The 26026-nt window shown below is 39.4% G+C and overlaps 1 protein-coding gene across 1 annotated transcript in view; it reads left to right on the top strand.

Annotated features, from left to right (window-relative positions):
- Positions 1–26026, top strand: part of TBC1D5 (TBC1 domain family member 5) — a 568371-nt gene that overhangs the window by 39890 nt on the left and 502455 nt on the right. The window contains exon 2 of the mRNA XM_056129598.1: positions 14293–14374. The gene's annotated coding sequence lies outside the window, so the exon portion shown is untranslated. The remainder of the gene's footprint in view (positions 1–14292; positions 14375–26026) is intronic.

Raw genomic sequence — 26026 nt, 5'->3', positions numbered from 1 at the left:
CCCGGCTGGCCACTAAGGTGTGGAATAATCCTCCTGGTGCTGATCTCAGCTATTCTTGGGTATTAATCTCATACTTTGTTACTTTATATCCCCCAGATGAATGCAATCTTTCTATGTCTATCCCTCTCTTTCTGACTCATTTCGCTTAGCATGATACTTTCCATATTGTACCACTTGTATGTAAATTTCATGACTTCATCTTTTCTAAGAGCTACATAGTACTCCATTGTGTAGATGTACCAAAGTTTCTTTAACCAGTCATCTGTTCTTGGGCATTCAGGTTTCTTCCAGTTTCTGGTTTTTGTAAAGAGTGCTGCAATGAACAAACAAGTGCAGATGTCACTTCGACTATACCTTTTTGCCTCTCTGGGATATATTCCTAGGAGTGGTATTGCTGGGTCAAATGGGAGCTCACTTTCTAATTTTTTGAGAATCGTCCATACTGTTTTCCAGAAGGGCTGAACCTGTTGACATTCCCACCAACAGTGAAGGAGTGTCCCTTTCTCGTCACATGTCACATCCGCACCAACATCGGTTGCTTTTGTTCTTTTGAATGTGGGCCAGTCTCTGAGGTGTGAGATGGTATCTCATTGTGGTTTTGATCTGCATCTCCCTGATGATGTAGAGCATTTTCTCATGTGCTTTTTTGCCATTCGGATTTCTTCTTTGAGAAAGTTTCTGTTCATTTCATTGCCCCATTTTTGGATGGGGTTGAATGTTTTCTTCTTGTGGAGTTTAACCAGTATTTTGTATATCCTGGATATCAACCCCTTGTCAGATGTGTATTTGGCGAATATCCTTTCCCATTCTGTAGACTGTCTTTGTATTTTGGTCACTGTTTCTTTGGAGATGCAGAGCTTCTTAGTTTAAGGTAGTCCCATTTATCTATCTCTGTTTTCACTTGCTCGGCCAGTGGCATGGCATCTTTGAAGATACCATTAGCTTCAATGTCATGGAGGGTTTTGCCAACTTTGTCTTCAATGTACCTTATGGTTTCTGGTCTGATGTTGAGGTCTTTAATCCATTTTGATCTTACTTTTGTACATGGTGTTAGGCAGAGTTCTGAGCCCACTTTTTTGCATGTAGCCGTCCAGTGATACCAGCACAATTTGTTAAAGAGACTTTCCTTACTCCACTTCACATTACTTGCACCTTTATCAAAGATTAGATGATCATATGATTGAGGGGAGATGTCAGTGTGTTCAACCCTGTTCCATTGGTCTGCAGTTCTGCCTTTGTTCCAGTACCATGCTGTTTTAATTATTACTGCTTTGTAGTAGAGTTTGAAGTTCGGGAGGTTGATTCCTCCCATTTTCTTTTTCCCAAGAATTGCTTTAGCTATTCGTGGGGGCTTATTGTTCCATATAAATTTCAGGAGTGTTTGCTCCATTTCTTTGAAGAATGTCATGGGTATCCTTATAGGGATTGCATTGAATTTATACATTGCTTTCAGTAGTATGCCATTTTGACTATGTTAAGTCTCCCGACCCATGAGTAGGGGATATCTTTCCATTTCCTCATGTCCTCTTTTATTTCCTGAAGTAGCATTTTGTAGTTTTCTTTGTACAGGTCCTTTACTTCCTTAGTTAAGCTGATTCCTAGGTACTTGATTTTCTGGGGCACAATTGTGAACGGGATCATTTTTTTCATGTAGCTTTCTTCTCTCTCACTGTTTGCATATAGGAAAGCCATGGACTTTTGGGTATTGATTTTATAGCCTGCAACTTTACTATACGAGTCTATTGTTTCTAGGAGTTTTTTGGGCCAACACTCATCTCTTTACTAGTGTAATTTCCCATCACCAGTGTCCCCAGTGGAAGGGATTCCACCCCTTTAAGCCACCTCCTACCCCCCCCCCCACGCTTCTGTGGCAGACACCTCTTACCTCTCTTCTCTTCTCTCTCTCTCTCTCTCTCTCTCTCTCTCTCTCTCTCTCTCCTTTTAGGCATTACGGTTTGCAATACAGATGCTGAAATGTTATCCTGAATATCCCTTTATCTACTTTCAACACTCAGTTCTTGTTCAGAGAGATTATTTCCAACTTTTGTTGTCATCATGGACCCTCCTCTATCTGAACTACCCTGCACCCCTCACACCCTTGTGATAATTTTCAACCATTGACAGCCCTGGCCTGTTTTCCTTGGCCTTGGATATTAGTTCCATACTTAAAAAAAAATCCCTAAAAAAGTAAATTCTAAAAAAGTAAATACTACTTCAGGAATTTGACAAAGTCGACCAAGCACAACTTTTATTTAAATATGTACCCAAGAATGTAGAGAAAAAAAAATGTAGAGTATGAATTAGGATCCTACTTTTTACTATTTTTATTTTATTTTTGTTTTGGGTCACACTTGGCTGTGCTCAGGGCTTACTCTTGGCTTTGTGCTCAGGGGTCCCTCTTGTAATGTTGGGGATTCAAGTGGGCCTGGCTGTGTGCAAGGCAAGCAGTTATCTTTGTACTATCTTTATGGCCCCTGTACTATCTTTAATATACTTAATGTTTATTGTTTTAGGTGTATTGTTCTTGGACAGCTATTATGAATACCATTAACCACTATATTTTTGCTTACTATACAAAGGTGGAAATTATCATAAATAGCTCCATCATCTGTTTTTCTTTTATCTGATTTTTGTATATTGGTGTATATTGAAATAATTGGGCCTTTAGCAAGTAATGTGAAATGTTTCTCCTATTTTGTTGTGTTTTTTTTAATTGCCATAAAAGTATTTGATTATAGTAGTTTAACTGGCCAGAAAGTAAATGTTATACATCTAATTGACTTATAGAAATTTTTACTCAAAATGTACTCTTAAGATTTTAAGTAACATTTAATGAATAAGTTTCACTTAACTGAAAATTTTTATAAATATGGTTGAAAAGAATAAATGAATATATCATAAGCAGCATTTTCTTTTCAAAACACAATGATAATTTTTCATGTGTGTTAAAATACATTTATGGGAAAAGGAAGGGGAAATACACATGATCTGTAATCTCTATTTCTTTTTTCTTTTGACTCTTCCTAGCTGTGTTCAGGGATTATTCCTGACTCTGTGCTCAGGAGTCAGTCCTAGCAGTGTTTGGGGGATCTTGTAAAGTGCTAGGGATCAAATTGGACTCACATGCATGCAAGGAAATTATCTTACCCCTGTACTATCACTTTCCTGTAATTGTTCTTCAAGTGATATAAAAATAAGTCTCAATATAGCTTGAGTAATTAAAAGTTATGATAACTTCATAATTTGAATATCTCAGGATTTAAATTATGTCGAATTAAATAAGTTAGGTTAAAATTGCATTTGTAATTATGTGGAAGTTTATGATTTTGGGGGTCTTCCCAAGCAGTGCTTAGTGGGAATAGAAGCCACACCTGGCAGTAGTGCCCAGCTAGCCTGACTTGATTGTTTAGAGCTTGAGTGAGATAGTTTGCTGCTGCTCAGGACCAGTAGTTGTGGGGGCACCAGGGACACTCTGCAGTGATTGGGGGCTTCCAGAGATAGACCCCCAGATGCTTGGGTAGGAACACATGTACATGGAATTCCGGGTCTTGTGCATGCAAGGCCTGGCCTCTGCCCCTTGGCGCGCTCTCTCCAACCCTGGAGTTTATAATTCTTATACAAGAAAGCATTTGCAAAAAATTCTGAAGTTTAGAAAACACACTAATTTAAATTGAAAAGCTTAAACTAACTTTTAATGATTTTTATTTACCCTCATTAGAGAAATTTAATGAAAAAATAATAGCCTACATCTCTTTACACGTAAATTTCAATCCAATCAAAAGATGACTGAAAATTAATGAGTTATTTAAAAAAAATACAGTTCTTAAAATTTTAGATTAGATCTAATTTTTTTGGTTAAAGGAGTTAATACAAATTATAAGAATGGCTTAATTATAAAATTCATAAAGATCATTTAAATTTAGAATATTTAATTTAAGATAATTTAAGCTGAAATACATAATTATGAACAGTTATGGCTCCTACTTATATAGAATTTTAATAAGTCATATAACCTTTTTTAGATAATTTTTATAATTAGGTTAGAAAAACTCATGAACTATCTCCATTTGATTTTCTTGCTACTATTTGCAATTTAATATTGGAGATTATCCTTAATTGTTGAGAGTTGTTTGACATGATAATCTAGTCTTCCATAACAATAATAGTAATAATAGTACAAGTGATAATAATATGATTTTAAGCATGAGCTATTTAAGATATACGTGTTGGCTAAAATACTTGAAAAACATCACCCTAGTTCCATAACTTACTGCATATGGAAAGGTCATGCTGATTCTTTGGTGAATTTGCTATTTATGGAAAAAATAGTTAATTAGCTCTAGAACTTGATTGGAATTAACTTTCCTTCAGATGTAAAATCTGGTCCTCCAACCAGAGTTTCGAGTAGGTGCTTTAGCTTCACCATGTTTTAGAGCTAAAAATGGTGTGTTCTTTCCAAGTTAAATTTTAGTGAGATGATGTGGAGTGGGAAAGAATGTACAAATCGACATTAGATTAATACCCAGTGTCAAAAACTGTAGGTGACTTAGCTATTTTGGATTCTATTTCCTGACTCCTGTATATATTGTCTACCGAGAGTGTTTATTAGGGGTGTTTTGGTGGGAAAGCTTGTGATTCTCTGACTTTGAATGTTATCTTTAAATATCAGTGATATAGTTACTAGAGTTAAGCACAGATTTTCTTTGGACAGGGATAGAACTGAACTGCTGCCTTTCATTGACTCCCAGAACCCTTTGCAAATGCTTGTGGTAAAGAATTTTGACTTTTGTGTCTATTTTGAATGAACGAAATTTTAAACATCTATGAAATTTGCTTTCATGTAAAATACACTATTTTGCAGTACTGTCTTAAAAATTTAACTGACTCATGTTTTACGTGGAGATTAGAAAGTACTAGCAAAAAGTTTTATAATTATGGGAATGTTTGAATACATGGGGTCTCTGTATTAAGTATTTTTTGTGGTGTGGGCTGTTCCTATCTCTGCGCAGAGCTTACTCCTGGTTAGGAGTAACTCCTTGAGAGTGTGGTGAACTATATGGGGTGCCAGAAATCAAACCTCACTGGCCTCATGTAATGCAAATTCCTTACCTGTTGTACTATTGCTCCAGCCCGTTAGGTTTTTGAAACCTGCCTGTTCTTCTCCAAAAAGGAAGGTTTGAAACAGCTTTATAAAGAGAGCATACAAATGTGATTATGTTTTTGAATATAAACTCAAAAGGCAAATGGAATATTTAATTTTATTTCATCTATGTATCAAAATGTATTGGTGATCATTAAATTTGATGTATAAAAATGTCAAATTATGGGATGGTATTCCCCTTTTCAGATTGTGTTTAGTTAGAGTAGCACTGTAGCACTGTTGCACTGTCCTCCCGTTGTTCATCGATTTGCTTGAGCAGGCACCAGTAACGTCTCCCAACAAATTGTGAGACTTCTTGTTACTGTGTTTGGCATATCGAATACTTCACGGGTAGCTTGCCAGGCTTTGCCATGTGGGCAAGATACTCTCGGTAGCTTGCCAGGCTCCTCGAGAGGGGTGGAGGAATCGAACCTAGGTCGGCTACGTGCAAGGAAAACGCCCTACTCGCTGTGCTAACAGTTTTCATATAATAACTTACTGTAAACTTCCAATTTAAATGCTCCATTATTCTTACTGGCATTTCTCACCTGGGGGCCAGAATATTCCACAGGGGCCACAGGCATTCAAGACTAGGAGACCAGATCAGTAGGGGGCATGGTTGGAAAAGGTTGAGAAACAGTTTTAATGATGTTTGTGTGTGTGTGTGTGTGTGTATACGTTTTGTTGTATGTTTGTGTTGTATTTGTATGTGTGTGTGTATCTTCTCAGGTATTAATGTGTAATCAATTCAGTGGTAATTGAATCAATTTTTTTTATGAAGTAATTTGGACAAGAATTTCTCTTTATTTGAAGATTTCACCCTGAACTTTTCAAAATGACATAAACTTTTGGTTTTTTCAAATTTTAGTATGAACAACAGTTTTTGCCTTGCTCAGAAAGTTTTAATCAGGGCTGGAGCGATAGCACACCGGGTAGGGTGTTTGCCTTGCAAGCAGCCGACCTGGGTTCGATCCCCGGCATCCCATAAGGTCCCCCAAGCATCGCCAGGAGTGATTCCTGAGTGCAGAGCAAGCAATGAACCCTGATCATTGCTGGGTGTGACCCAAAAAGCAAAAAAAAAAAAATAATAATTTTTTTAATTACTTAACTCATTTCCTTTTCATATCCTAAAAGGTAGTCGCATATGGATCTTACTAAGACTCCACAAGCAATTATGTCTAAAAAATTTTTGCTTAATTGTTTGAATTTGATGGCATTGAATCAAAGAGGGAAGTTATGCCACACTTGTCAGTGCTCAGGGCTTACTTCCGGTTCTGCACACAGGAATCACTCCTGGTGGGCTCAGGGGACCATATGGGATGCCAGAGATCAAATCAGGCTTAGCTGTGTGCAAGGCAGATGCCCTACCGCTGTACTGTTGCTCTGGCCCCATCACTTTTGTTTGAATTTACATTTGCTTTCTGCCAGATGACTTAGCAGGGCTTTTTGTTGTTATTTATTTATTTATTATTTATTTATTTTTCTTTTGGGGTCACACCCAGCGATGCTCAGGGGTTATTCCTGGCTCTGCACTCAGGAATTATTTCTGGCGGTGCTTGGGGGACCATATGGGATGCCAAGGATCGAACCCAGGTCGGCTGTGGCCGCGTGAAAGGCAAACACCCTACCCGCTGTGCTGTCACTTTGGCCCTTGTTATTGTTGTTTTGTATTTGTTTTTAATAAACTGCATTTAGTTATAAAGAATTGTTTTTGGAAGACTTGATAAAGTATGGGGAAGTTCTGTGTAGCTCACCTCACACTAGAGAGGACAATTAATGAAAATTGGATTTCATTACATTTAGATGTAATTAAAAGTATATGCATCTCTTGGTGAAATATAAACTAAGATTGTATTATTTTATTTTATAAAGTCACACATTAAAAATAGCTGAATGTAATAAACCAAGCACAATTGTGGTAGCTTGGCCAGTATTTTCACTTGTAGAGGAAATCATTAGCTGTTGAAGCTTGGATGATGAATCCACTTGTATTTATTATGTCTTATATAGAATAGCTCCAGTCTAGGTTGTTTTATCTACATAAAATATTTATTTATTATGGGTTTCTGACATTTTCAAGTGGAGAAATTCAAGTGCTACCACACATCTGATGGTAAAATTATCAAATTATTTTATATAATGTTGCTCAATGTCTTTTATGCCTGCTTTCAAAGCAAGTATGCCGTAAAATTTACTTTACTGTCACGGAACCAGAGGATCTTAGAACTATGCCCACTGTCTTGTCTTCAAGCACCAGGAGACATTCAAACTTGAACACAACTCCAAAGTCGAGCTCATGAAACTATGGCAGCCTGAAACTGGAGCCCAATCTACACAACATGGCAAATCATAACATTTACTCATCCTCATCTGGGGGCTTTGTGTCCTGGAAATATCTGGCACCGTCTAGAGACATTCAGGGCTGTCACATGGAGGATTGCCACTGTCCTCGCAGGGCCACTGGTCAGGAATCTTGCTGAAACATCAGCAAAACTTTAGAGGAAGCCACAACAAAAAAGTAGCCCTTTGCTCAGAGAGTTACAGTAACTCTGGGTTACAATGAAATGGTTTGAGTAGTATAAGGTTTTCCCAACAAGAAAGTAATACAGCTCTGGGATGCAGACGTCAAGTTTTCCATGTATAACAAACGCAACACATGATGGAATACCGTGGATGAAAATGTGCATATTTGGAATGGAAAAGAGGTATACAGGAATTTCCCGCACTTCCAGCATAATTCTACTTTGTGAAACTCAACCTGTTCAAAAAGGTGATCTCAACATTTTCAACTATCTCTACGTATTTCGTTAATAGTGGGTAGGGCCTTTGCCTTGCATGCAGCTGATCTGGGTTCGATTTCTTCGTCCCTCTTGGAGAGACTGGCAAGCTACCAAGAGTATCCCACCCGTATAGCAGAGCCTGGCAAGCTCCCTGTGGCGTATTTGATATGCCAAAAAAAGTAACAACAAGTCTCACAGTGAAGACATTACTGGTGCCCGCTCAAGCAAATCGATGAAGAACAGGAGGACAGTGCTGTTCTCTGTAGATATTTAAACTTCTATTTCTTAAATATCCTTATGGTGTAATATTCCAACTGTTGAAAAATCTGTAGTCTCTTTTATAATTGTGAATGTGTTTGAGTTTTAAAAAATTGAGTGTCTTGTGGGTAGTGTCAGGACAATTGATAAAATATTCTCTAAGTGGCAGTATTGTAGAGAAGAGGGCTGTGGGGGCAGATGGCCTTGAGGGTGTTTACTGCTAAAAGGAAGGGTATATTTGTGGGGCTGCTTTGTTGTTAACACGATGGTATTATGGAGCAACAGTTTTATGTAGGTGTTTCTTTTCCACAAATTGTTATATGTCATTTCCTAAGTTTTGTGCTGCCACTAAAATTTGTTCAGTTTTGCAGTGCTAGGCACATACTCTTCTGCTGAAAGCTAGTTTCTGTTTTTACTGATTCAACAGTTATTTTTGTTTGTAGCTTATGTAGCTGCTGTATTTTCTTGGTCACTAAACAGCTCATTAAGACACTTTCCACCAAGGTTTAAGTCATAGCTAATAGTATCAAGTTTTATTGTCTGCCATGGTATTGGGATTTATTTCTGTTTTACAATGTATTCTTATCGATCTTGTTTGGTGTCTCATGATCTCTCTGGTCAGACTTTTTGTGCAGCTTATCTCATGTTATTCCCAGTTACGATTTCTTGTTTCTGACTGTTCTTTCAATGCTGTGTTATATTTTATTAACTATTTCTCTCTTTCTCTTTTGCTTTTGATTTTGGGTCACACTTGGTGATGTTCGGAGACTACTCTTGGCTCTGTGCTCGAGTGTTGTTATTCTGGCAGTGCTCAGGAATCCATGTGATAAGCCACTTTTTTTTTCTTTAAACTGATGAGATTCTCCCTAGTTTTAAATATTGTCTTCTTTGGCTTCCAGGGCTGGAGCGATAGCACAGCGGGTAGGGCGTTCGCCTTACAAGCGGCCAACATGGCCGACGCGAGTTCGATTCCTCCGCCCCTCTCGGAGAGCCCGGCAAGCTACCGAGAGTATTCGATATGCCAGACACAGTAACAACAAAGTCTCCAATGGAGACGTTACTGGGCCCGCTCGAGCAAATCGACGATCAACGGGAGGGCCTTTACCTTTACCTTTACCTTGGCTTCCAACTTGTTCTAGCTCTGTTAGTATTTTGGAGTGAACATACATAGTCTTGTGAGGGTCACTGTAGGAAGCTTAGCAGGTTCTGTGGTCTCTACTTACTAAATGCAAATAATAACCTCCCGTTTGTAACAAGCCAAAGTGTCCAAACATTGTCAAATGCTCTTTTTTTGGAGGGTGAGCACGGGCACTCCCACTGCCATAGTTAAGAACCATTTTTCCAGCCTCTCAGTTGAAGAGTCTTCTCTGATTATTCCTGCCTACTGTGGCTTTTACCCTCTGCAATTTCTGTGGTGCATATAGTATGGACTATACATTTGCCTTATAGTTCATTTGATTATGATTTTTTATCTTTCTTTCCAAAGTGGTGTGGTGTGTTGTGTGTGTGTGTGTGTGTGTGTGTGTGTGTGTGTGTGTGTGTGTTTTAGCAGGTAAGGACCATAGAGTTACATTTTTTGTTTGCTGTTTTGGTCAGCTGTATACACTTGTTAGTAGTGTTAAGTACATCAACTACTAACTCTGTTATTTTACCATTTTTCATGTGGTAGTCATAACAGTTTAGGGAGTTGAATCTCTCTAGATGAGGCAAAGACCTTTGAAGTGATTGAATTATGAAACTTTGGTAATTATGAGATTTGTAGACAATTGAATTACTAGTTATATAGCAGTAGTATGTATACCCAGTTTATATTTTTAGAGAACACAAGACAATACAAGGTACAAAATATTATTTCTTATCAAGATATAAAAATGGTATACATTTTGTTAGCTGTATTCCTTCTATACCTAGAAAGAATGTGTGTTGAGTAGTAGCAAAAAATTAGACTGAGAAATGTAGAAAGAGGAAGAATTCGTAGAAGCACAAAGTACGAATGATTAGTTCCTCAGAATGAGATGAGCAAAGTAATCAATATGTCAGAGTAAATTGTTAGAAGTGATGGATGTAGCATCTGGTTAGAAATGACTTGTATGAAGCTGACAAATGTGATATATGAATATTAGTAAGTTGAAAACAAGTTGGCCACAGAGAGATTAGCTTCTCACTACTGTCTAAAGAGAAACACGAATGTTTTGCTCCAGTTAGAAGAGATGTAGCTCAGTTATAGATTTTTTTCTCCACCTGTTACTGTTTTTTAATCAAAACATTCTAAGGAACAAAGCAAAATTGAAAATAAATTGAAACTCGAATCTGTTTTTATCTGGTGACTTATATATAAGGTGATTTACCTCAAATAGACCAAACTCTTCATAAAAGTATCTTAAACATAATGGGTTCATTGTAGGAAAATTAGAAACAAAGATTATGGTGAAAAAGAAAATTGATTACAGTTTGAAAACCTTATCTTTTCTCATAATTTTGGTTAGCTTCATAGTTTAAATTGTGGTAGCACTGTAGCACTGTCCTTCCATTGTTCATCGATTTGCTCGAGCAGGCACCAGTAACGTCTCCTAACAAATTGTGAGACTTCTTGTTACTGTGTTTGGCATATCGAATACTTCACGGGTAGCTTGCCAGGCTTTGCCGTGTGGGCGAGATACTATTGGTGGGCGAGATACTCTTGGTAGCTTGCCGATGTTGTGGTATAGTCTTATTTTTTCCAGGTATGTAAGTATAAGATAGATGCCTATATGTTTAAATATCAGTCTCTCTGTGTCAGTATATTTATATAAAATATGGTTATATATGTTGGCCGTGACATCTTACTATCTCGTTCTTACTTTGGAGAACCCTGCAGGCTACCGGAAGTATCCTGCCCGCACGGCAGAGTCTGGCAAACTTCCCGTGTCGTACTCAATATGCCAAATACCAGTAACAATGATGAGTCTCGTTCTCCTAACCCTGAAAGAGCATTTAAATGGCTCTTTTAAAATCTCTGGGCTAGAAAGAAGGAGACGTTACTGCTGCCTGCTCGAGGTAATCGACGAACAACAGGATGATCGTGATCATGATCGTGATGGTTATTTTATAAGATATTTTCAGACTATGTTTTTCATTTACTGTTTTAAACATTTTTTCATATCAGTAAAAATAGCACAGCGGTAGGGCGTTTGCCTTACACGCAGCCAACGTGGCCGACCGGAGTTCGATTCCTCTGCCCCTCTCAGAGAGCCCGGCAAGTTACCGAGAGTATCCCGCCCGCACAGCAGAGCCTGGCAAGCTACCTGTGACGTACTCAATATGCCAAACACAATAACAAGTCTCATGATGGAGACGTTACTGGGCCTGCTCGAGCAAATCGATGAACAACAGGAGGACCGTGATACCGTGATACTGTTTTGGGGGCTATACTCAGCATTGTGTGGGGCTCACTCCAGGGGTACCGTGGTCTGCCGGGGATTGAACCCAGGTAGCTTGCATGCAAATGATGGGCTCTAGCCTTTTGAGCTGTCTCCTGGACCCATATCAGTAAAATTCTTCAATGTTAAAACTTGACTGTGTGGCAAAGTCTCCAAAAATGTATTTGACTTACTGCTCCCTCTTTAAAAACAAGAACAACACATATACAAGAACAACAACAAAACAGACCACTCAGCGCCCCCTGGAAATCTGCCACCGTTAAGTGAACCACACTTGCCTCCATTGTGCCTGAGACTGCATAGTATTCTGTTCTGAGATTATTTCCAAATTTAACCATTCTCCTGTTCACGTACTTACTGTGTGTATAGGAAAAATATGCATTTTGCTGTGAATCTAATACAGTTTTGAACAACGTTGCCTATATTCTCTATATGACTATAACCTCTTCTGTAATCTGCCTCTCGTAATTTGCCCTGAAAGATTCATTCTGTTTCTTCTAGGGAAAATCAACTTCAGTTTTATGGCCAGTGTTGGAGTATGTTTCCTCTCTTCCCAAGTGGTTAGGAAAGACCTGAGTACTCAGTTGTAGTTTATACACTGTAAGCGGAAATCTGCGAATTTGAGCCCGGTGTGGGCTCCTTTGCAGGTGGGGGCTGAAGAGATAGGACAGCAGGTAGAGAACTTGCCTTGCATGTGGTTGACCCAGGTTTGGTCCCCATGTAGTTCCCTAAGCCCTGCCCTGAGAGGTCTCTGGGTGCAGAGTCAGGAGTAAGCCTGGAACACAGCTGGGTGTGGTCCCAAACCCAACAACAACTACAGCAATAGCAAAACTGTTGGAAGATTTAAGATTGTGTTTTGTAAGAATACTCCCTCCTCGCCCTAGACATTTTTAATATTACTAAATTTCTGGGCAGAGCGATAGCACAGCAGGTAGGGCGTTTGCCTTGCACGCGGCTAACCCGGATTTGATTCCTCCGTCCTTCTTGGAGAGCCTGGCAAGCTACCGAGAATATCCCGCCACACGGCAGAGCCTGGCAAGCTCCCCATGGCGTATTCGATATGCCAAAAACAGTAACAACAAGTCTCACAATGGAGATATTACTGGTGCCCATTCAAGCAAATTGGTGAACAATGGGAGGACAGTGCTACAGTGCTGCTAAATTTCTAGTCAGTCCCTTTAATAGGCTTGATTTCTAAGTGGAATTTCAAATCTTGCATATTAACTTTGCTGGAGAAACTATAAAAACATTTATTATTACTGTTGACTTTTTTTTTTCTTTTTGGGTCACACATGGCGATGTACTGGGGTTACTCCTGCCTCATGCACTCAGGAATTACTCCTGGCAGTGCTCGGGGGACCATATGGGATGCTGGGAATTGAACCTGGGTCAGCAGCAGGCAAGGCAACTGCCTTACTGGCTGTGCTATCACTCCAGCCCCCTGTTGACCTATTTTTAAAGTTTTAATTTTTAGAAAGTTTCATTATTAACGAAATACATAGAGATAGTTGAAAATGTTGAGATCACCTTTTTGAACAGGTTGAGTTTCACAAAGTAGAATTATGCTGGAAGTGCGGGAAATTCCTGTATACCTCTTTTCCATTCCAAATATGCACATTTTCATCCACGGTATTCCATCATGTGTTGCGTTTGTTATACATGGAAAACTTGACGTCTGCATCCCAGAGCTGTATTACTTTCTTGTTGGGAAAACCTTATACTACTCAAACCATTTCATTGTAACCCAGAGTTACTGTAACTCTCTGAGCAAAGGGCTACTTTTTTGTTGTGGCTTCCTCTAAAGTTTTGCTGATGTTTCAGCAAGATTCCTGACCAGTGGCCCTGCGAGGACAGTGGCAATCCTCCATGTGACAGCCCTGAATGTCTCTAGACGGTGCCAGATATTTCCAGGACACAAAGCCCCCAGATGAGGATGAGTAAATGTTATGATTTGCCATGTTGTGTAGATTGGGCTCCAGTTTCAGGCTGCCATAGTTTCATGAGCTCGACTTTGGAGTTGTGTTCAAGTTTGAATGTCTCCTGGTGCTTGAAGACAAGACAGTGGGCATAGTTCTAAGATCCTCTGGTTCCGTGACAGTAAAGTAAATTTTACGGCATACTTGCTTTGAAAGCAGGCATAAAAGACATTGAGCAACATTATATAAAATAATTTGATAATTTTACCATCAGATGTGTGGTAGCACTTGAATTTCTCCACTTGAAAATGTCAGAAACCCATGGCAGAGTTCTTTTTGGGGAAAGTAGTTACTTGGAGATGTAATGGATTTCAAGAATATTGTGGGTAGATTAGAACTTAACATGTTCAACGAAGAAATCCATCGTTCAGACTCCTAATTAGGTTGTCACTGCATTCACATTGTGACGTTAAGCGATCTCATTCATTTCTCCTTTTAGGACTTTGTGTTTCTCAGGTTGAGAATAGCATTTGCTGTCTGCCAATCATTTTGTCCTTTGAAGTTTTAACCTTCACATCTTAAATTCTGCCAATTATAACAGTTTGTATGTTGATTTCAATATAGGAAACTGCCTTCTTGTCAGTGAAGACTTTGAAAAACAGTGTAGTTTACAGCTAATAATGGCTACTTTTCATTGCTATTTTGTAGAAGTATAAGTATTCACTAATAAATATGCCATTGTAATAATTAAGGCTATTCTTACTATTTTGCCCCTGCAGAAAATTTCCAAAGATTTGGTGAAGATTGGAAAGCTGTCAGAAGACTATAGCACTGCTATGTAGTAAGTCTTCAAAAACAAGTGTAAGTGAAGAATATTTTAAATATCCACTTGTTTGGGGGAAATATGTTAGGTAAAGATATTATTTGTAAAATATAAAAGATATGTTTTTATCAAGTCAATAACTTACTAGGCTTAATCTGTGCAGTCCTTTAAAAATTGAAAGTGTATCCTTATACATATTTGAGGTGAAGATTTTACTGATAGCAATGAAAAATATTTCTAATTCTAACAAGGATTGATCTAGGTTATGTACATTTGCTTATTTAAAACTATCAGAATTCAGAAAATCATTGTAGTTTTGTAGGTTGGTGATTTGTTAGGGTGACTTATTGTTTAGGTTATTTTGCAGAATTATTTATTTGCTGATTTATTTATGTATTTCATTATTTATTTATTTGATTATTTAGTAAATTATTTATCTGATGAATTATTAATACATCTTCATGACATGATTTAAATTATTTATAACTTAATTTTGAGTTTATTGCTTTTAGACGCTGCATTGTTACTGACTAGTTTTGATTTTTTTCTTTGTGGTTCTTTAAAATTAAGTATTAGCTCTAAGGCAAAAGTATATTCAGTGCAATTCCCAGGAATTTTTTTCTTCTAGTAATTTATGAAAGAGATAAAATTTCAGTTATGCTTTGTTTAGATTTAAATTTACCTGTTTAGGGTTACTGGTGATAGAATGTTTGTGTTGTGTGAATACTCATTGTAGAGTCACTTAGAAATTAATGGTATAGCCTGTCATCTGTAAACGGAAGTGGAACATGTAAGCCTCGACGCACATTATCCTTTGTGTCTCTGAAGGGCAGGTCTGTATTTCTTACTTGCTTTAGAATAAACAATGGAGTCCTGGTTACTTTATTTTAGTGGCAGATCTCTTTTACTACTGGAATATTTTTTGGAAGGTTCAGAGAAATGAAGTTCAACTTAGACTTGGATCCCTAAGATATAAATTTGATTGATGTAGCCTTTGTCTTTCTAAATTCTCATTTTATGTGTATTTGGAAAACAGCATGATGTTTATAGATTTTTATGTCAGCCCTGATGACATTTGTTTCACATCTTGACTCATATTACTTTATTGTATTGAACTAAAATGGACAGGGGTCTTTACAATACAGCTGTAATTTCTCTAACTTTAGCTACTATTCTCCAATGTGGTTTTAAGCTTTAACCACATCAGGTATTTCTTCCTTCTGTTTTGTAAGATAGTACAGTTATCAGGATTCTCATGGAATGGATATAATGCATAGGTTAAGGCAGTTGTTTTCAACTACTTGTTTTTAGACACTGAGATCCATAGGTGTAGAAGGGGTGAAAACCACTGGTTTGCTGCCATGCTTGTAACTGCTAGTCTTTGTGCTGTTGTGCAGGACAGGTGCTTGTCTCCATGTTGAACACTCCACGAGAAGGTTGAACACTGGAATCAAAATTTGGGGGCTGGAGTGATAGCACAGTGGGTAGGGCGTTTGCCTTGCACGCGGCCCACCCGGGTTCAATTCCCCGCATCCCATATGGTCCCCTGAGCACCGCCAGGAGTAATGAGCCAGGAGTAACTCCTGTGCATCGCCAGGTGTGACCCAAAATAGAAAAAAAAAAGAAAAAAACCTAATTGTTGGTAGTCAGAGATAGTGCAAGGGTTTAGGTCCTTACCTTGCACATGGCTAATCCCAGTTCAGTCCTGGCACTGTGTACCATCCCCCAAGCACCACTAGGAGTGATCCCTGAGCAGAGAGAGCCAGGAGTAAGTGCACCGTATTGCTAATGCCATATCCCCTCTCTACCCCCAGCCCCGCAACATAGTAGTTTGATTAAAAGAGCACCCTGTGGCCTTTCTTTAGTTTGTGCTTGCAGTGAATTACTGTGCATGTTACAGTTTGAACAGTTCATAGGCACACATTGTACACTTCAAATCAACGTGCTGTTAAAATGTAGTAAAAATGGTTCTCTGTACTCAGTCGTCACTGTAGACCTGTAAAATATGCATGTATATACCAAAATTTCTTATTTTGAAATGCTGAGCATATGAATGCTAAATTGTAATACTGCTTTAGCTTTTTCATATTCTTGTCATAGAAGAAATAGTTTGCTTTAATTTATATATGTGAATTAAAAAATGTGTATACTGGACATACCTGTAACTTTTTAGTTCTCTAGATGCATGACCACAGATACTGTTAGATACAAAATTTGATTTTGAAGTATTCTAGAGTGCTTCACTATACCATAATACTATAGTTCTTCAGTAGAAAACTGCTTCTCCAGATCTACTTTATTAGTTGTCGTGATAGTATACCCAGTGTGTGCCTTTGTTTCTTTTTCCTTTGCCTTTTGTAGCAGTACCCAGGGTTATTCCTGATTCTGTACTCAGGAGGTCACTCCTGGTGGTGTTTGGGGGACCATTTGTTGTTGGGGGTAAAACTAGGCCTTCTGCAGTCCAAGCGTGCGCTCAGCCAATTGAGCCATTTCTGTGCCCCATAGCCTGCATTTTTAACATGTACATGTGAGTACCAGGAGTGTCTTCCAGATGATCTTTAATTGGGGACAGATGTGCATAAACAAAAATGCACACATATGTACAGTTTTCTTTTGATATCAAAGTTTTAGGACTTAATTTCTTTGTTTTTGGACCATACCTGGTGATGCTCGGGATTTCCTTCTGGTCTTCTGCTTAGGGATCACTCCTGTTGAGATTGAAATGAATATCTGGGGTGCTAGGGATTGAGTCTGGGTCAGTCTTATGCAAGAGCAGTATCTATAAGGACTCTCTCCCTGGCCTATATAAGTTATTATTATTATTATTATTATTATTTTTAGAATGACATTATTTAGCAAACATACCAAGATGAATTTATTTTTAATACAGAAAAACATGAAATACTGTTTCTTCACAGTATAAGTTGATTTTGAAAAGACATTGATAGCATTTATTGAGCACTTACTGTATGCAGGTACAGAATTTATATCTTTTACGTAGATAATTTGTTATTTCTTGCAGTCAGGTAAGTACTGTAATAGCTTCATTTCATCAATGAAGAAACAGACTTGGAGTTGTTAAGCAATTTGCTCATTGCTACACAGCTGGCGTAAGTGATGATGCTGGGATTAGGATTCTTAGTTTGATTCTCAAGGATTTTAGCTATTCACAGATTTTTATGTGTGGATGGTATTATGTGCTTTTTAAATAGTTCATTTATATTAAAAATTTCAAGATAATAGTTATTTCTGATAGGGTTAAATAAATTCACTTTGTCTTATGCTTGGTCATCTTTTTAAAACTGTAGGCTGTACTATATTAAGCTACTTGAATTTTATGATTCAAATTCTTGTAATCCAGTGTAGCCTCAAGATTACATATAGACGAGGAATTTGTGCCTCAGGGAATTTTTATATTTGTCTCATAAAATATCCTATTCTGAGGTCAGATCTTTTGGATTTTAAACCCAAGGCCATTTTCTGAAATCCATTATGTCAAGTCTGATTTCCTTATAAAAGTAATAGTGTATCAGGGCATGATATATACATATTGTTAAAAGAGTCATTAGGTTTCTTTTATGGAAAGACCTTAAGTTTTTATATAGAAATGGCCACAAATATATTATTAAATTAACTCTAAGTATGTGCTTAATATAGTTAGGTGTTTTAACATGTGCGTAAAAAAAGACAAGCAAAAGTAAATATCTGTAATTATATACACTAAAATATAATAATTTGATTAAGCTATAGAAACATTTTTTTTCTGGGGACTTTGGAATGTAATTTGATGAATTGGTATGGAGCTAACAGAAAAGGATCTTTTTAGCCTTTTTCACTACCTAACAACAGAAGTATGCTGACAATCCTGGGTGTGAAACACACACATCAGAAAGCTGATGCCTTAGGCAGCAACAGAATTTGGGTGATACTGTTCTGAGTGCTGTAAGTAACTGTACGTACTTAAGTATGTACAGTTACTTACATAAGTAACATCTTTGTAAATAGCAGGACTCCATGTGACTCAGTATTTTTTTCGATTACAAAGATTTTTCAGTGAAATAATTCAGACTGCTCATAAAATTCATTACACTTATGATTTAGGTCATTTGAACTCTTGCAATAGCTAGGATGGCCATATAACTGGCCTTTCAAATTTAGAACAATTTGTTTTTTTGTTTTTGGACCACCCCTGGTTGTGATCGTGACTTACTCCTGGCACTGTGCTCAGGGATCACTCCTGGCAGGCTTGGGGGACCATAAGAGATACCTGGGATTGAACCTGGGTTAGCTGCATGTAAGACTAACGTCTTATCTATTATACCCCTGTTCAAACCTGGAATTAACAATTTTGAGAGTGAAAGTATTATATACTTCTCGGGCAGCTGGTAAAAATAATAGTTTCCTGGGCCAATTGGAGCCTATGGTCATTTTATTAAGATCGTAAAGTAGAGAAATGGGACTGAACTTAAGAGAAATGTGACTGCTGAAAATTTGAGAAAAAGATGCAAAGTTTGCCAGTGTGTAACAAAATTTCTTTGGAATATAATGTTATTGGGCTGGAGCGATAGCACAGTGGTAGGGCGTTTTTGCCTTGCATGCAGCCAGCCCAGCCGAGCCGGGTTCGATTCCTCCGCCCCTCTCGGAGAGCCCGGCAAGCTACCGAGAGTATCTCGCCTGCACGGCAAAGCCTGGCAAGCTACCCGTGACATATTCAATATGCCAAACACAGTAACAAGTCTCAAAAAAAATGGAGACGTTACTGGGCCCGCTCGAGCAAATTGATGAACAACGGGAGGACAGCAGCTGTAGTTTATAATTTTATTAGATATGTTTAAAGGTTTTTCAAAAAAAGTTATTTCCACCCGTCTTTATATGGTGTGTATTTAAAATGAGGCCAGAGAGATAGCTCAATGAATGGGCACTTCTTTGAATGTGGGAGGTCTGGCTTTGATTCCTGATGTTGCATGGTCCCTGGTCCCCCTGAGTACCACTGGACATGCCCCTTAATTATAGTTGGGAATATCCTCTAGCATTGCAGAGAGAGACTCCAAAACACCAACAAATAAATATACAAATAATAAAAGGAATCTTTTGGTTTATTTAAAGAAATATTAATACACATGCAAAATGTTTAAATGTCTTAGGATAAAACTAATTTATGTTATGGCAGGTATTCCTTTTAGTAAACCAAAGCAGTTTTTGATTATTACTGCTTTATGCATGATATTGATACTTCAGAATATGTTATATAGAATATTGTGGGAATGCTATGATAGCTGTGGAGCCTATTTTTAAAATGAAAACTAAGAGTTATCAGATTTTTAGGAACAAGCAGAAGTATGGCAAAATTGATAAGAGCATAGTAATTTCTTTGTTTTTATACGTTTTATCTTACAAATCAGTATTTTTGTTTTCATATTTGTTTTGCCTTATAGATCTTGTTAACGATAGATTTGACATTGTACAGAGAATTAATAAATGTTCAGAATTTGTAATTTTATATTCATTGATCTAATGGCCTTCCCCCCCCCCCCCACCCGCTTAAAATGTGTTACATTCATTGACTCGAAGAGTAGTACATCTGGTAAGGCACTTGATTTCCGCACAGCCCATCCAGATCAAATACACTTATTGTCCCCAGAACACCACCAGTAGTGACACCCAAAAGTTACATGTTACATATATTGATAAGATGACAATCTTATAAAAAAAAGATTGAAAAATGAAACCTTTTTTTCATTGGTAGAGTTTTGTTTTGGGTGGTAGAACTCCTTTGAAAAGAGTTGTGTGAAGCTTTGTTATACTTTTCTTTGTAATTCCTTCCTGCCATTTATGGAGTATGGCACATTATAGCATTAAAGTCACAATTTGATTATTTAAAGTTTCTAGTTTAGTTGCACTTTTTTTTTGACGTAGGTAATCACACTGGCCTTTTTTAAAAAAAAATATGAATTTGCATTAAAAAGAAGTTCTCAGGTAATATCTCTTATTCATATGTGTAATATTGAAACTTGCTCTATAGGAAAGACCTGTTATGCCCAGTTACAAAGGTGAGAACTTCCATATATTCTGTTGGGAGTTTGCAACAGGATGAAGTGTTTTTTTTGAAATAATACTATAGTTGTAAGAGTAATAACATAGCTTACGTGTTGGCGCAGAAAGTAGCTGTTTATAATTATGGCAAGTCAAAGTACAGCCAGAGGTCATGTGAAACAGAAGATCTTGGTGACACCTCATCCATTTTGTGGACAGGATATGAAGTAGTTTGGGTCCCTGCACTGACATTTAAGAGAGCAACCAAGGTTGTTCAGGTGGAAGTGTTTCAGATACTTTTTCTATACCTCCCAGTTGATTTCAGATTTTGGCATGCATGTATATTTGATTTCTGAACTAATTAAATGGAATCTTGTCCAGTTAGCATTTTTCAAAATAAAAAAGGGGATTCTTAGAGTGCAAGGATTTTTGAGTATAGAATTACACTGACATGGAAGAGCCTATGAAAATGCTGAATACTATTCTGAGCTGATGCTGTATTATAGTATTGACTACCATACTATCGAGTTGCTCATGGAAGCAATAAAAACCGAACCATCTAACAGCAACCACAAAAGCAAAATAATATCACAGAAGTAAAATTATATAAACACAGCCTACATGGCCTAAAATTTACTGATTAGATCCTATTTGTTATTTTTACTTTGACAAAGTAGAATAAGAAATTTTTAAAAGGTTATATAAGGTTCTATAATAAAAATAGACTTATGTTGCACAAAAATTATCATCAAATTTATCTTCAGTATACCGTATAAAAATCAAAGTACTGGTAAATGATAGGACATTAGGAAGCAAATAAAATTGGCAAGTTATTTTTTATATCGTTGCTAAAAGTGGCTATTTTTGTCTGAGCAGCATTTGTTACTTTTTTTTTTTTTTACTTACCATAGTATGCTACTTGGTATAAAAAATTCCAGAGTAATTTCCAAACACTGTTGGCACTTCTTCGTAATAGAAATTTTTGAAATAAGTAGAAGTGTTTTGATTGTCATAACAATTGTGGAAGTGTTTTTGGCACTTAACTGGTTAGGGTTTTTGGATTCTGGATATCCTATGATGATTGCATAGAACAACTTTAAAGGAGAAAAAATTGCTGAGCTTCCTAAGACTTTTAATGGTCTGCTTGTTTAAATTCTCAAGTATAAAGCAATAATATTTCAGTGCATATTAATCTTGGCGTTCCTCGCACATTCATGGAGGTGCTGAACCAGTCGATCGTATTCCTCGTCAATGTTGTCAACAATGGCATCTTCCCATGTTGCTGCAATAGTACCAAAGAGTTCCCAGTTGGTGGTCATTCTGGGAGTTCTCTTTTTGAACTTTGCAGCCCTTTCTCCCCGCTCTGTGAAGTAGAATTTTGCACGAAGGAGACGGTGGTCCGATCCCGTTAGAAATTTTGGGACAATAGCGACATCAGTCAGGCAAAACCGTCGATTGAATATGATGTGGTCTATTTCGTTGTGGAATCGTCCACCGGGAGACTCCCATGTCCATCGTTTAGATTCTGCCTTCTGGAACTGTGAGTTACCATGGATGGTCTTGGTCGACATGATGAACTCTGACAGTCTCTCACCCTGTTCGTTCCATTCTAGGCCATGGGTCCCGATGTGAAGTTCTTCAGCTGATCTTCTCGGTCCTATCTTGGCATTAAAATCACCCACAATGATCTTGTAGAAGGTGTGGTCTTCTTTATAGAACTTCTCTAGCTCCATGTAGAACTTCTCGATTTCTCTTTCATCATAATGAGATGTTGGTGCGTAGACAACGAAGATAGAAACTGCAGGCAGTGAGCCACATCTATTCAAATGTAAACGTCCGATTCAGGTTGTTAGGCATTCGAATGAATCAATGCTCTTGGACAAGTTTGTGTTGACAAGGACACCGACGCCTCCAACACCTCTTTTATCGCATGTTCCGAGGAACAATTCTTCTCCAGTGTCGAAAACGGCATGGTGAGATTCGTGCCTTCTTGTCTCGGTCAGACCAATGATGTCGTACTTGATCATTCGCGCTTGTACCATCAGGTCCTCGATGGATGCATCTGATGCTAGCGTACGTGCATTGAAAGTACAGACGATCATTTTTGTCTTCCTTCGTTGTGGCAGCCTAGGTCGGCCTTGAGATTTTGTCGGCCTCTCCTTTCTCATCCTTCTCAGTGCTGCCATGTCGGTGAAGCCTTCAGGGTCAGGTGAATGAGACCAGTTGTAGTTACTGGTTTTGGCATATCGAATACACAGCGGATAGCTTGCCAGGCTCTTCCGTGCGGGCGGAATACTCTCGGTAGCTTGCCAGTCTTTCCGAGAGGGATAGAGGCTTTTGGGGTGACCTCTAATCACCCTTGTAGGTGTTACCATATTTGAACCCTATCAAATATGGTACGACAATTCCAGAAGATGGGTATTTAGTGTCTTATGATGTGTCGCCCGGCCGCTTGCGGCCGCGCGGGTCCGGAAAGCGTCCTGGAGTGTGGCAACGGCTGGGTAGTGGAAGTAGTGTCGAGAGTGGAAGTCTGCCAGTGGGGTATTTATCTGGGTAGGGTGGGTCTCCTGTGCACAATTCGATCCCTGGGTGGTTGATGGAAGCAGACAGGGCAGGGTAGGGTGGGGCTCCTGATTAGAATCCCTTTGTCACCTGGGGTGGTGGGAGCAAGCAGAGAAGCTCTGTCCTTGGGTCCGCCGAGGACAAAAAGATAGGCCACAAAAAGTCGCCTATCTTCAAAAACTCTTGAGCTAATTCGCCAGCGTGGTTTGGCGCATGCCTCAGGCAACCGCAAGCTAACGTCCGAGCTTGCAAAGCAGTGCAGAGATGCGATCAAGGAAGACCTCAAAGAGAGAAGAGCAGAAGTACTGGTAGATGCGGCAGAAGCCGGGAAAAGTATTCGTAAGGCCCGCCTGTCCTTCGCCAAGTATAAGAGCAAGATGACTGCCCTCCGACGTCCTGATGGATCCATCACATCCTCCAGAACGGCAATGGAGAAGATTATCCATGACTTCTACTCAAATCTCTTCGATAGCCACGTCCACTTGCCAACATACCAAATTCCACAGGATGGGTATGTTGTTCCCAACGTTCTCCCCTCCGAAATCCGACACGCCATTTCGTTGGTAAAGAAACAAACAGCACCCGGCCCAGACAAGGTCAGACCTGAACACCTGAAGAACCTGCCGTCAGTACTTATCAATACACTGGCTCGGCTCTTCACTCGCTACCTGTCTGAATGCAAGGTTCCGTCCCAATGGAAAACCAGCAGAACTGTACTACTGTTCAAGAAGGGAGACATCCATGACATTGGCAACTATCGCCCGATCTGCCTATTGTCTGTCATCTACAAGTTGTTCACTCGAGTCATCCTGAATAGGATTGGCAGAACATTAGATGAAGAACAACCATGCGAGCAAGCAGGGTTCCGCAAAGGATTCAGCACCATCGACCATATCCACACGATAACCAAGCTCATTGAGGTTTCTCGGGAGTTCAAGATGCCGCTCTGCTTAACATTCATTGATTTAAAGAAGGCCTTTGATTCTGTTGAGACGGAAGCGGTCATTGAAGCCCTAGCCAATCAGGGCATTCAAGCTCAATACATCAGGATCCTCCGTGAGCTGTATTGCGGATTCACTACCAGGATCTCACCATTCTACAAAGAAGTGATCGTTGATGTCAAGAGAGGGGTGCGGCAGGGTGATACCATTTCACCGAAACTCTTCAGTGCCACCCTCGAGAACATCATGCGACGACTGGAATGGGAAGGAATGGGAGTGAAGATAGATGGTCGGCAATTACACCACCTCCGCTTTGCTGATGACATTGTTTTAATAACACCAAACATCAGCCAAGCGGCACAAATGCTGGCCGACTTTGACCGTGAGTGTGGAAAGGTAGGACTACAGCTGAATCTTACGAAGACAATGTTTATGAGAAACACCCTCGTTCCTGACACCCCATTCGCTCTCAACTGAACGACCATCTCCGAATGCAACAGCTATGTGTACCTAGGTCGAGAGGTCAACATGACAAATGACCTGGCACCCGAGCTGCGCAGGAAGAAGAGAGCGGCTTGGAACGCCTTCAAGAACATCGAAGAAATAGCTAAGAGGACGAAGAACCTCCGGCTCCGGGCACATCTCTTTGATTCCACTGTTCTTCCTGCATTAACATATGCCTCAGAGACCTGGGCCCTACGCAAACAAGATGAGAACGCTATTCAGGTCTCCCAAAGAAGAATAGAAAGAGCTATGCTTGGAATATCACGTTTCACTCAAATGAGAGAACGAATCCGAAGTTCTGACATCCGTCGACGATCAAGGATCAGGGATGCTGTCTCATTTGCCAAGGTGTCGAAAATCAGATGGGCTGGTCACGTAATGAGATTTAAAGACGACCGTTGGACTAGAGCTGTTACTGATTGGATTCCACGGGATGTCAAAAGACCGCGTGGCCGCCCACCTACCAGATGGTCAGACTTCTTCGTCAAGATCATGAACGATCGGTTTGAGGCCCTTCATGTTCCCGGAGCGAACAGATGCCATTGGGCTACACTAGCACGCGACAGGGACAAATGGAGACGTTACTGGCGCCCGCTTGAGCAAATCGACGACTAACGGGAAGTTAAGTGATTAAGTGATTAAGTGCATATTAATCACTGTCACTGTCACTGTCATCCCATTGTTCATCGATATGCTCAAGCAGGCGCCAGTAATGTCTCCATTCGTCCCTGTCATGTGCTAGTGTAGCCCGATGGCATATTGGGGGCTCTTTCAGGGTCAGGGGAATGAGGACCATCATTGTTACTGCTTTTGGCATCTCGAGTACGCCATGGGTAGCTTGCTAGGCTTGGTCGTGTGGGTGGGATACTCTCAGTAGCTTGCCAGGTTTTCTGAGAGGGGTTGAGGCTTTTGGGGCAGCCTCTAATCACCTTTACAGGTGTTTCCAGTCAGGCATATATGAGGGCAGGATACCTTCGGTAGCCTGCTGGGTTTTCTGAGAGTGGGAACTAGACAATAAGAGGTCGTTTGGCTGCAAATGTGGCCACATGCTTCCGGGAGCTTGGATTTATAGTCTCTGGATCTTGGCCGTTGGTGGGGTTACATGGCAGTTGGTGGGTGTAACTGTTTAGCTTCTGGAAGATGGAGGATCTGGATGGAGGACGCCCAGTCCTGAACCGAGCAGACTTGGAGATCTCAGCCTGGGTCCTGCACAACTGGGTTCCTCTGCCATGTGTGAGGCTTGTCTAAGTGTGTGGATAGTGGTTTAGAATCTCTGTGGCTGGGTTCCAGAGGTCTTCAGCTGCCCGGCCTTTGCTCGGGGTAGGGAGGAAAACTCAACCTGCCCTTCTCCAAGGGACCCTGGTGAGGACAGCTAGGCATGGGGGCAGGAGACTGTGTTGTTCTCTTCCGGGAGCTTGGTTTTATAGTCTCTGGATCTTGGTCCAGGCTACCATGCAGGAGATGTTCAAAGAGATGATGAAGACTGTGATCAAAGAAGAGATGTTAGAGGACACTTTTGAAAGCATGGACAATCAGGAAGAAATGGAAGAAGCAGCAATGGAAATCGGCATATTAATACTGACATGTTTATTAAAAGTAACATAAATATTCTTTTAAATTTTTTTTAATTAACGCACTGTAATTAACTAA

The sequence above is a fragment of the Sorex fumeus genome, unplaced genomic scaffold (assembly GCF_029834395.1).
Source record: "Sorex fumeus unplaced genomic scaffold, SorFum_2.1 ptg000072l, whole genome shotgun sequence".
Classification (NCBI taxonomy): domain Eukaryota; kingdom Metazoa; phylum Chordata; class Mammalia; order Eulipotyphla; family Soricidae; genus Sorex; species Sorex fumeus.
The sequence above is the reverse complement of the archived record's forward strand: the minus strand, read 5'-3'. Positions and strand labels throughout refer to the sequence as shown.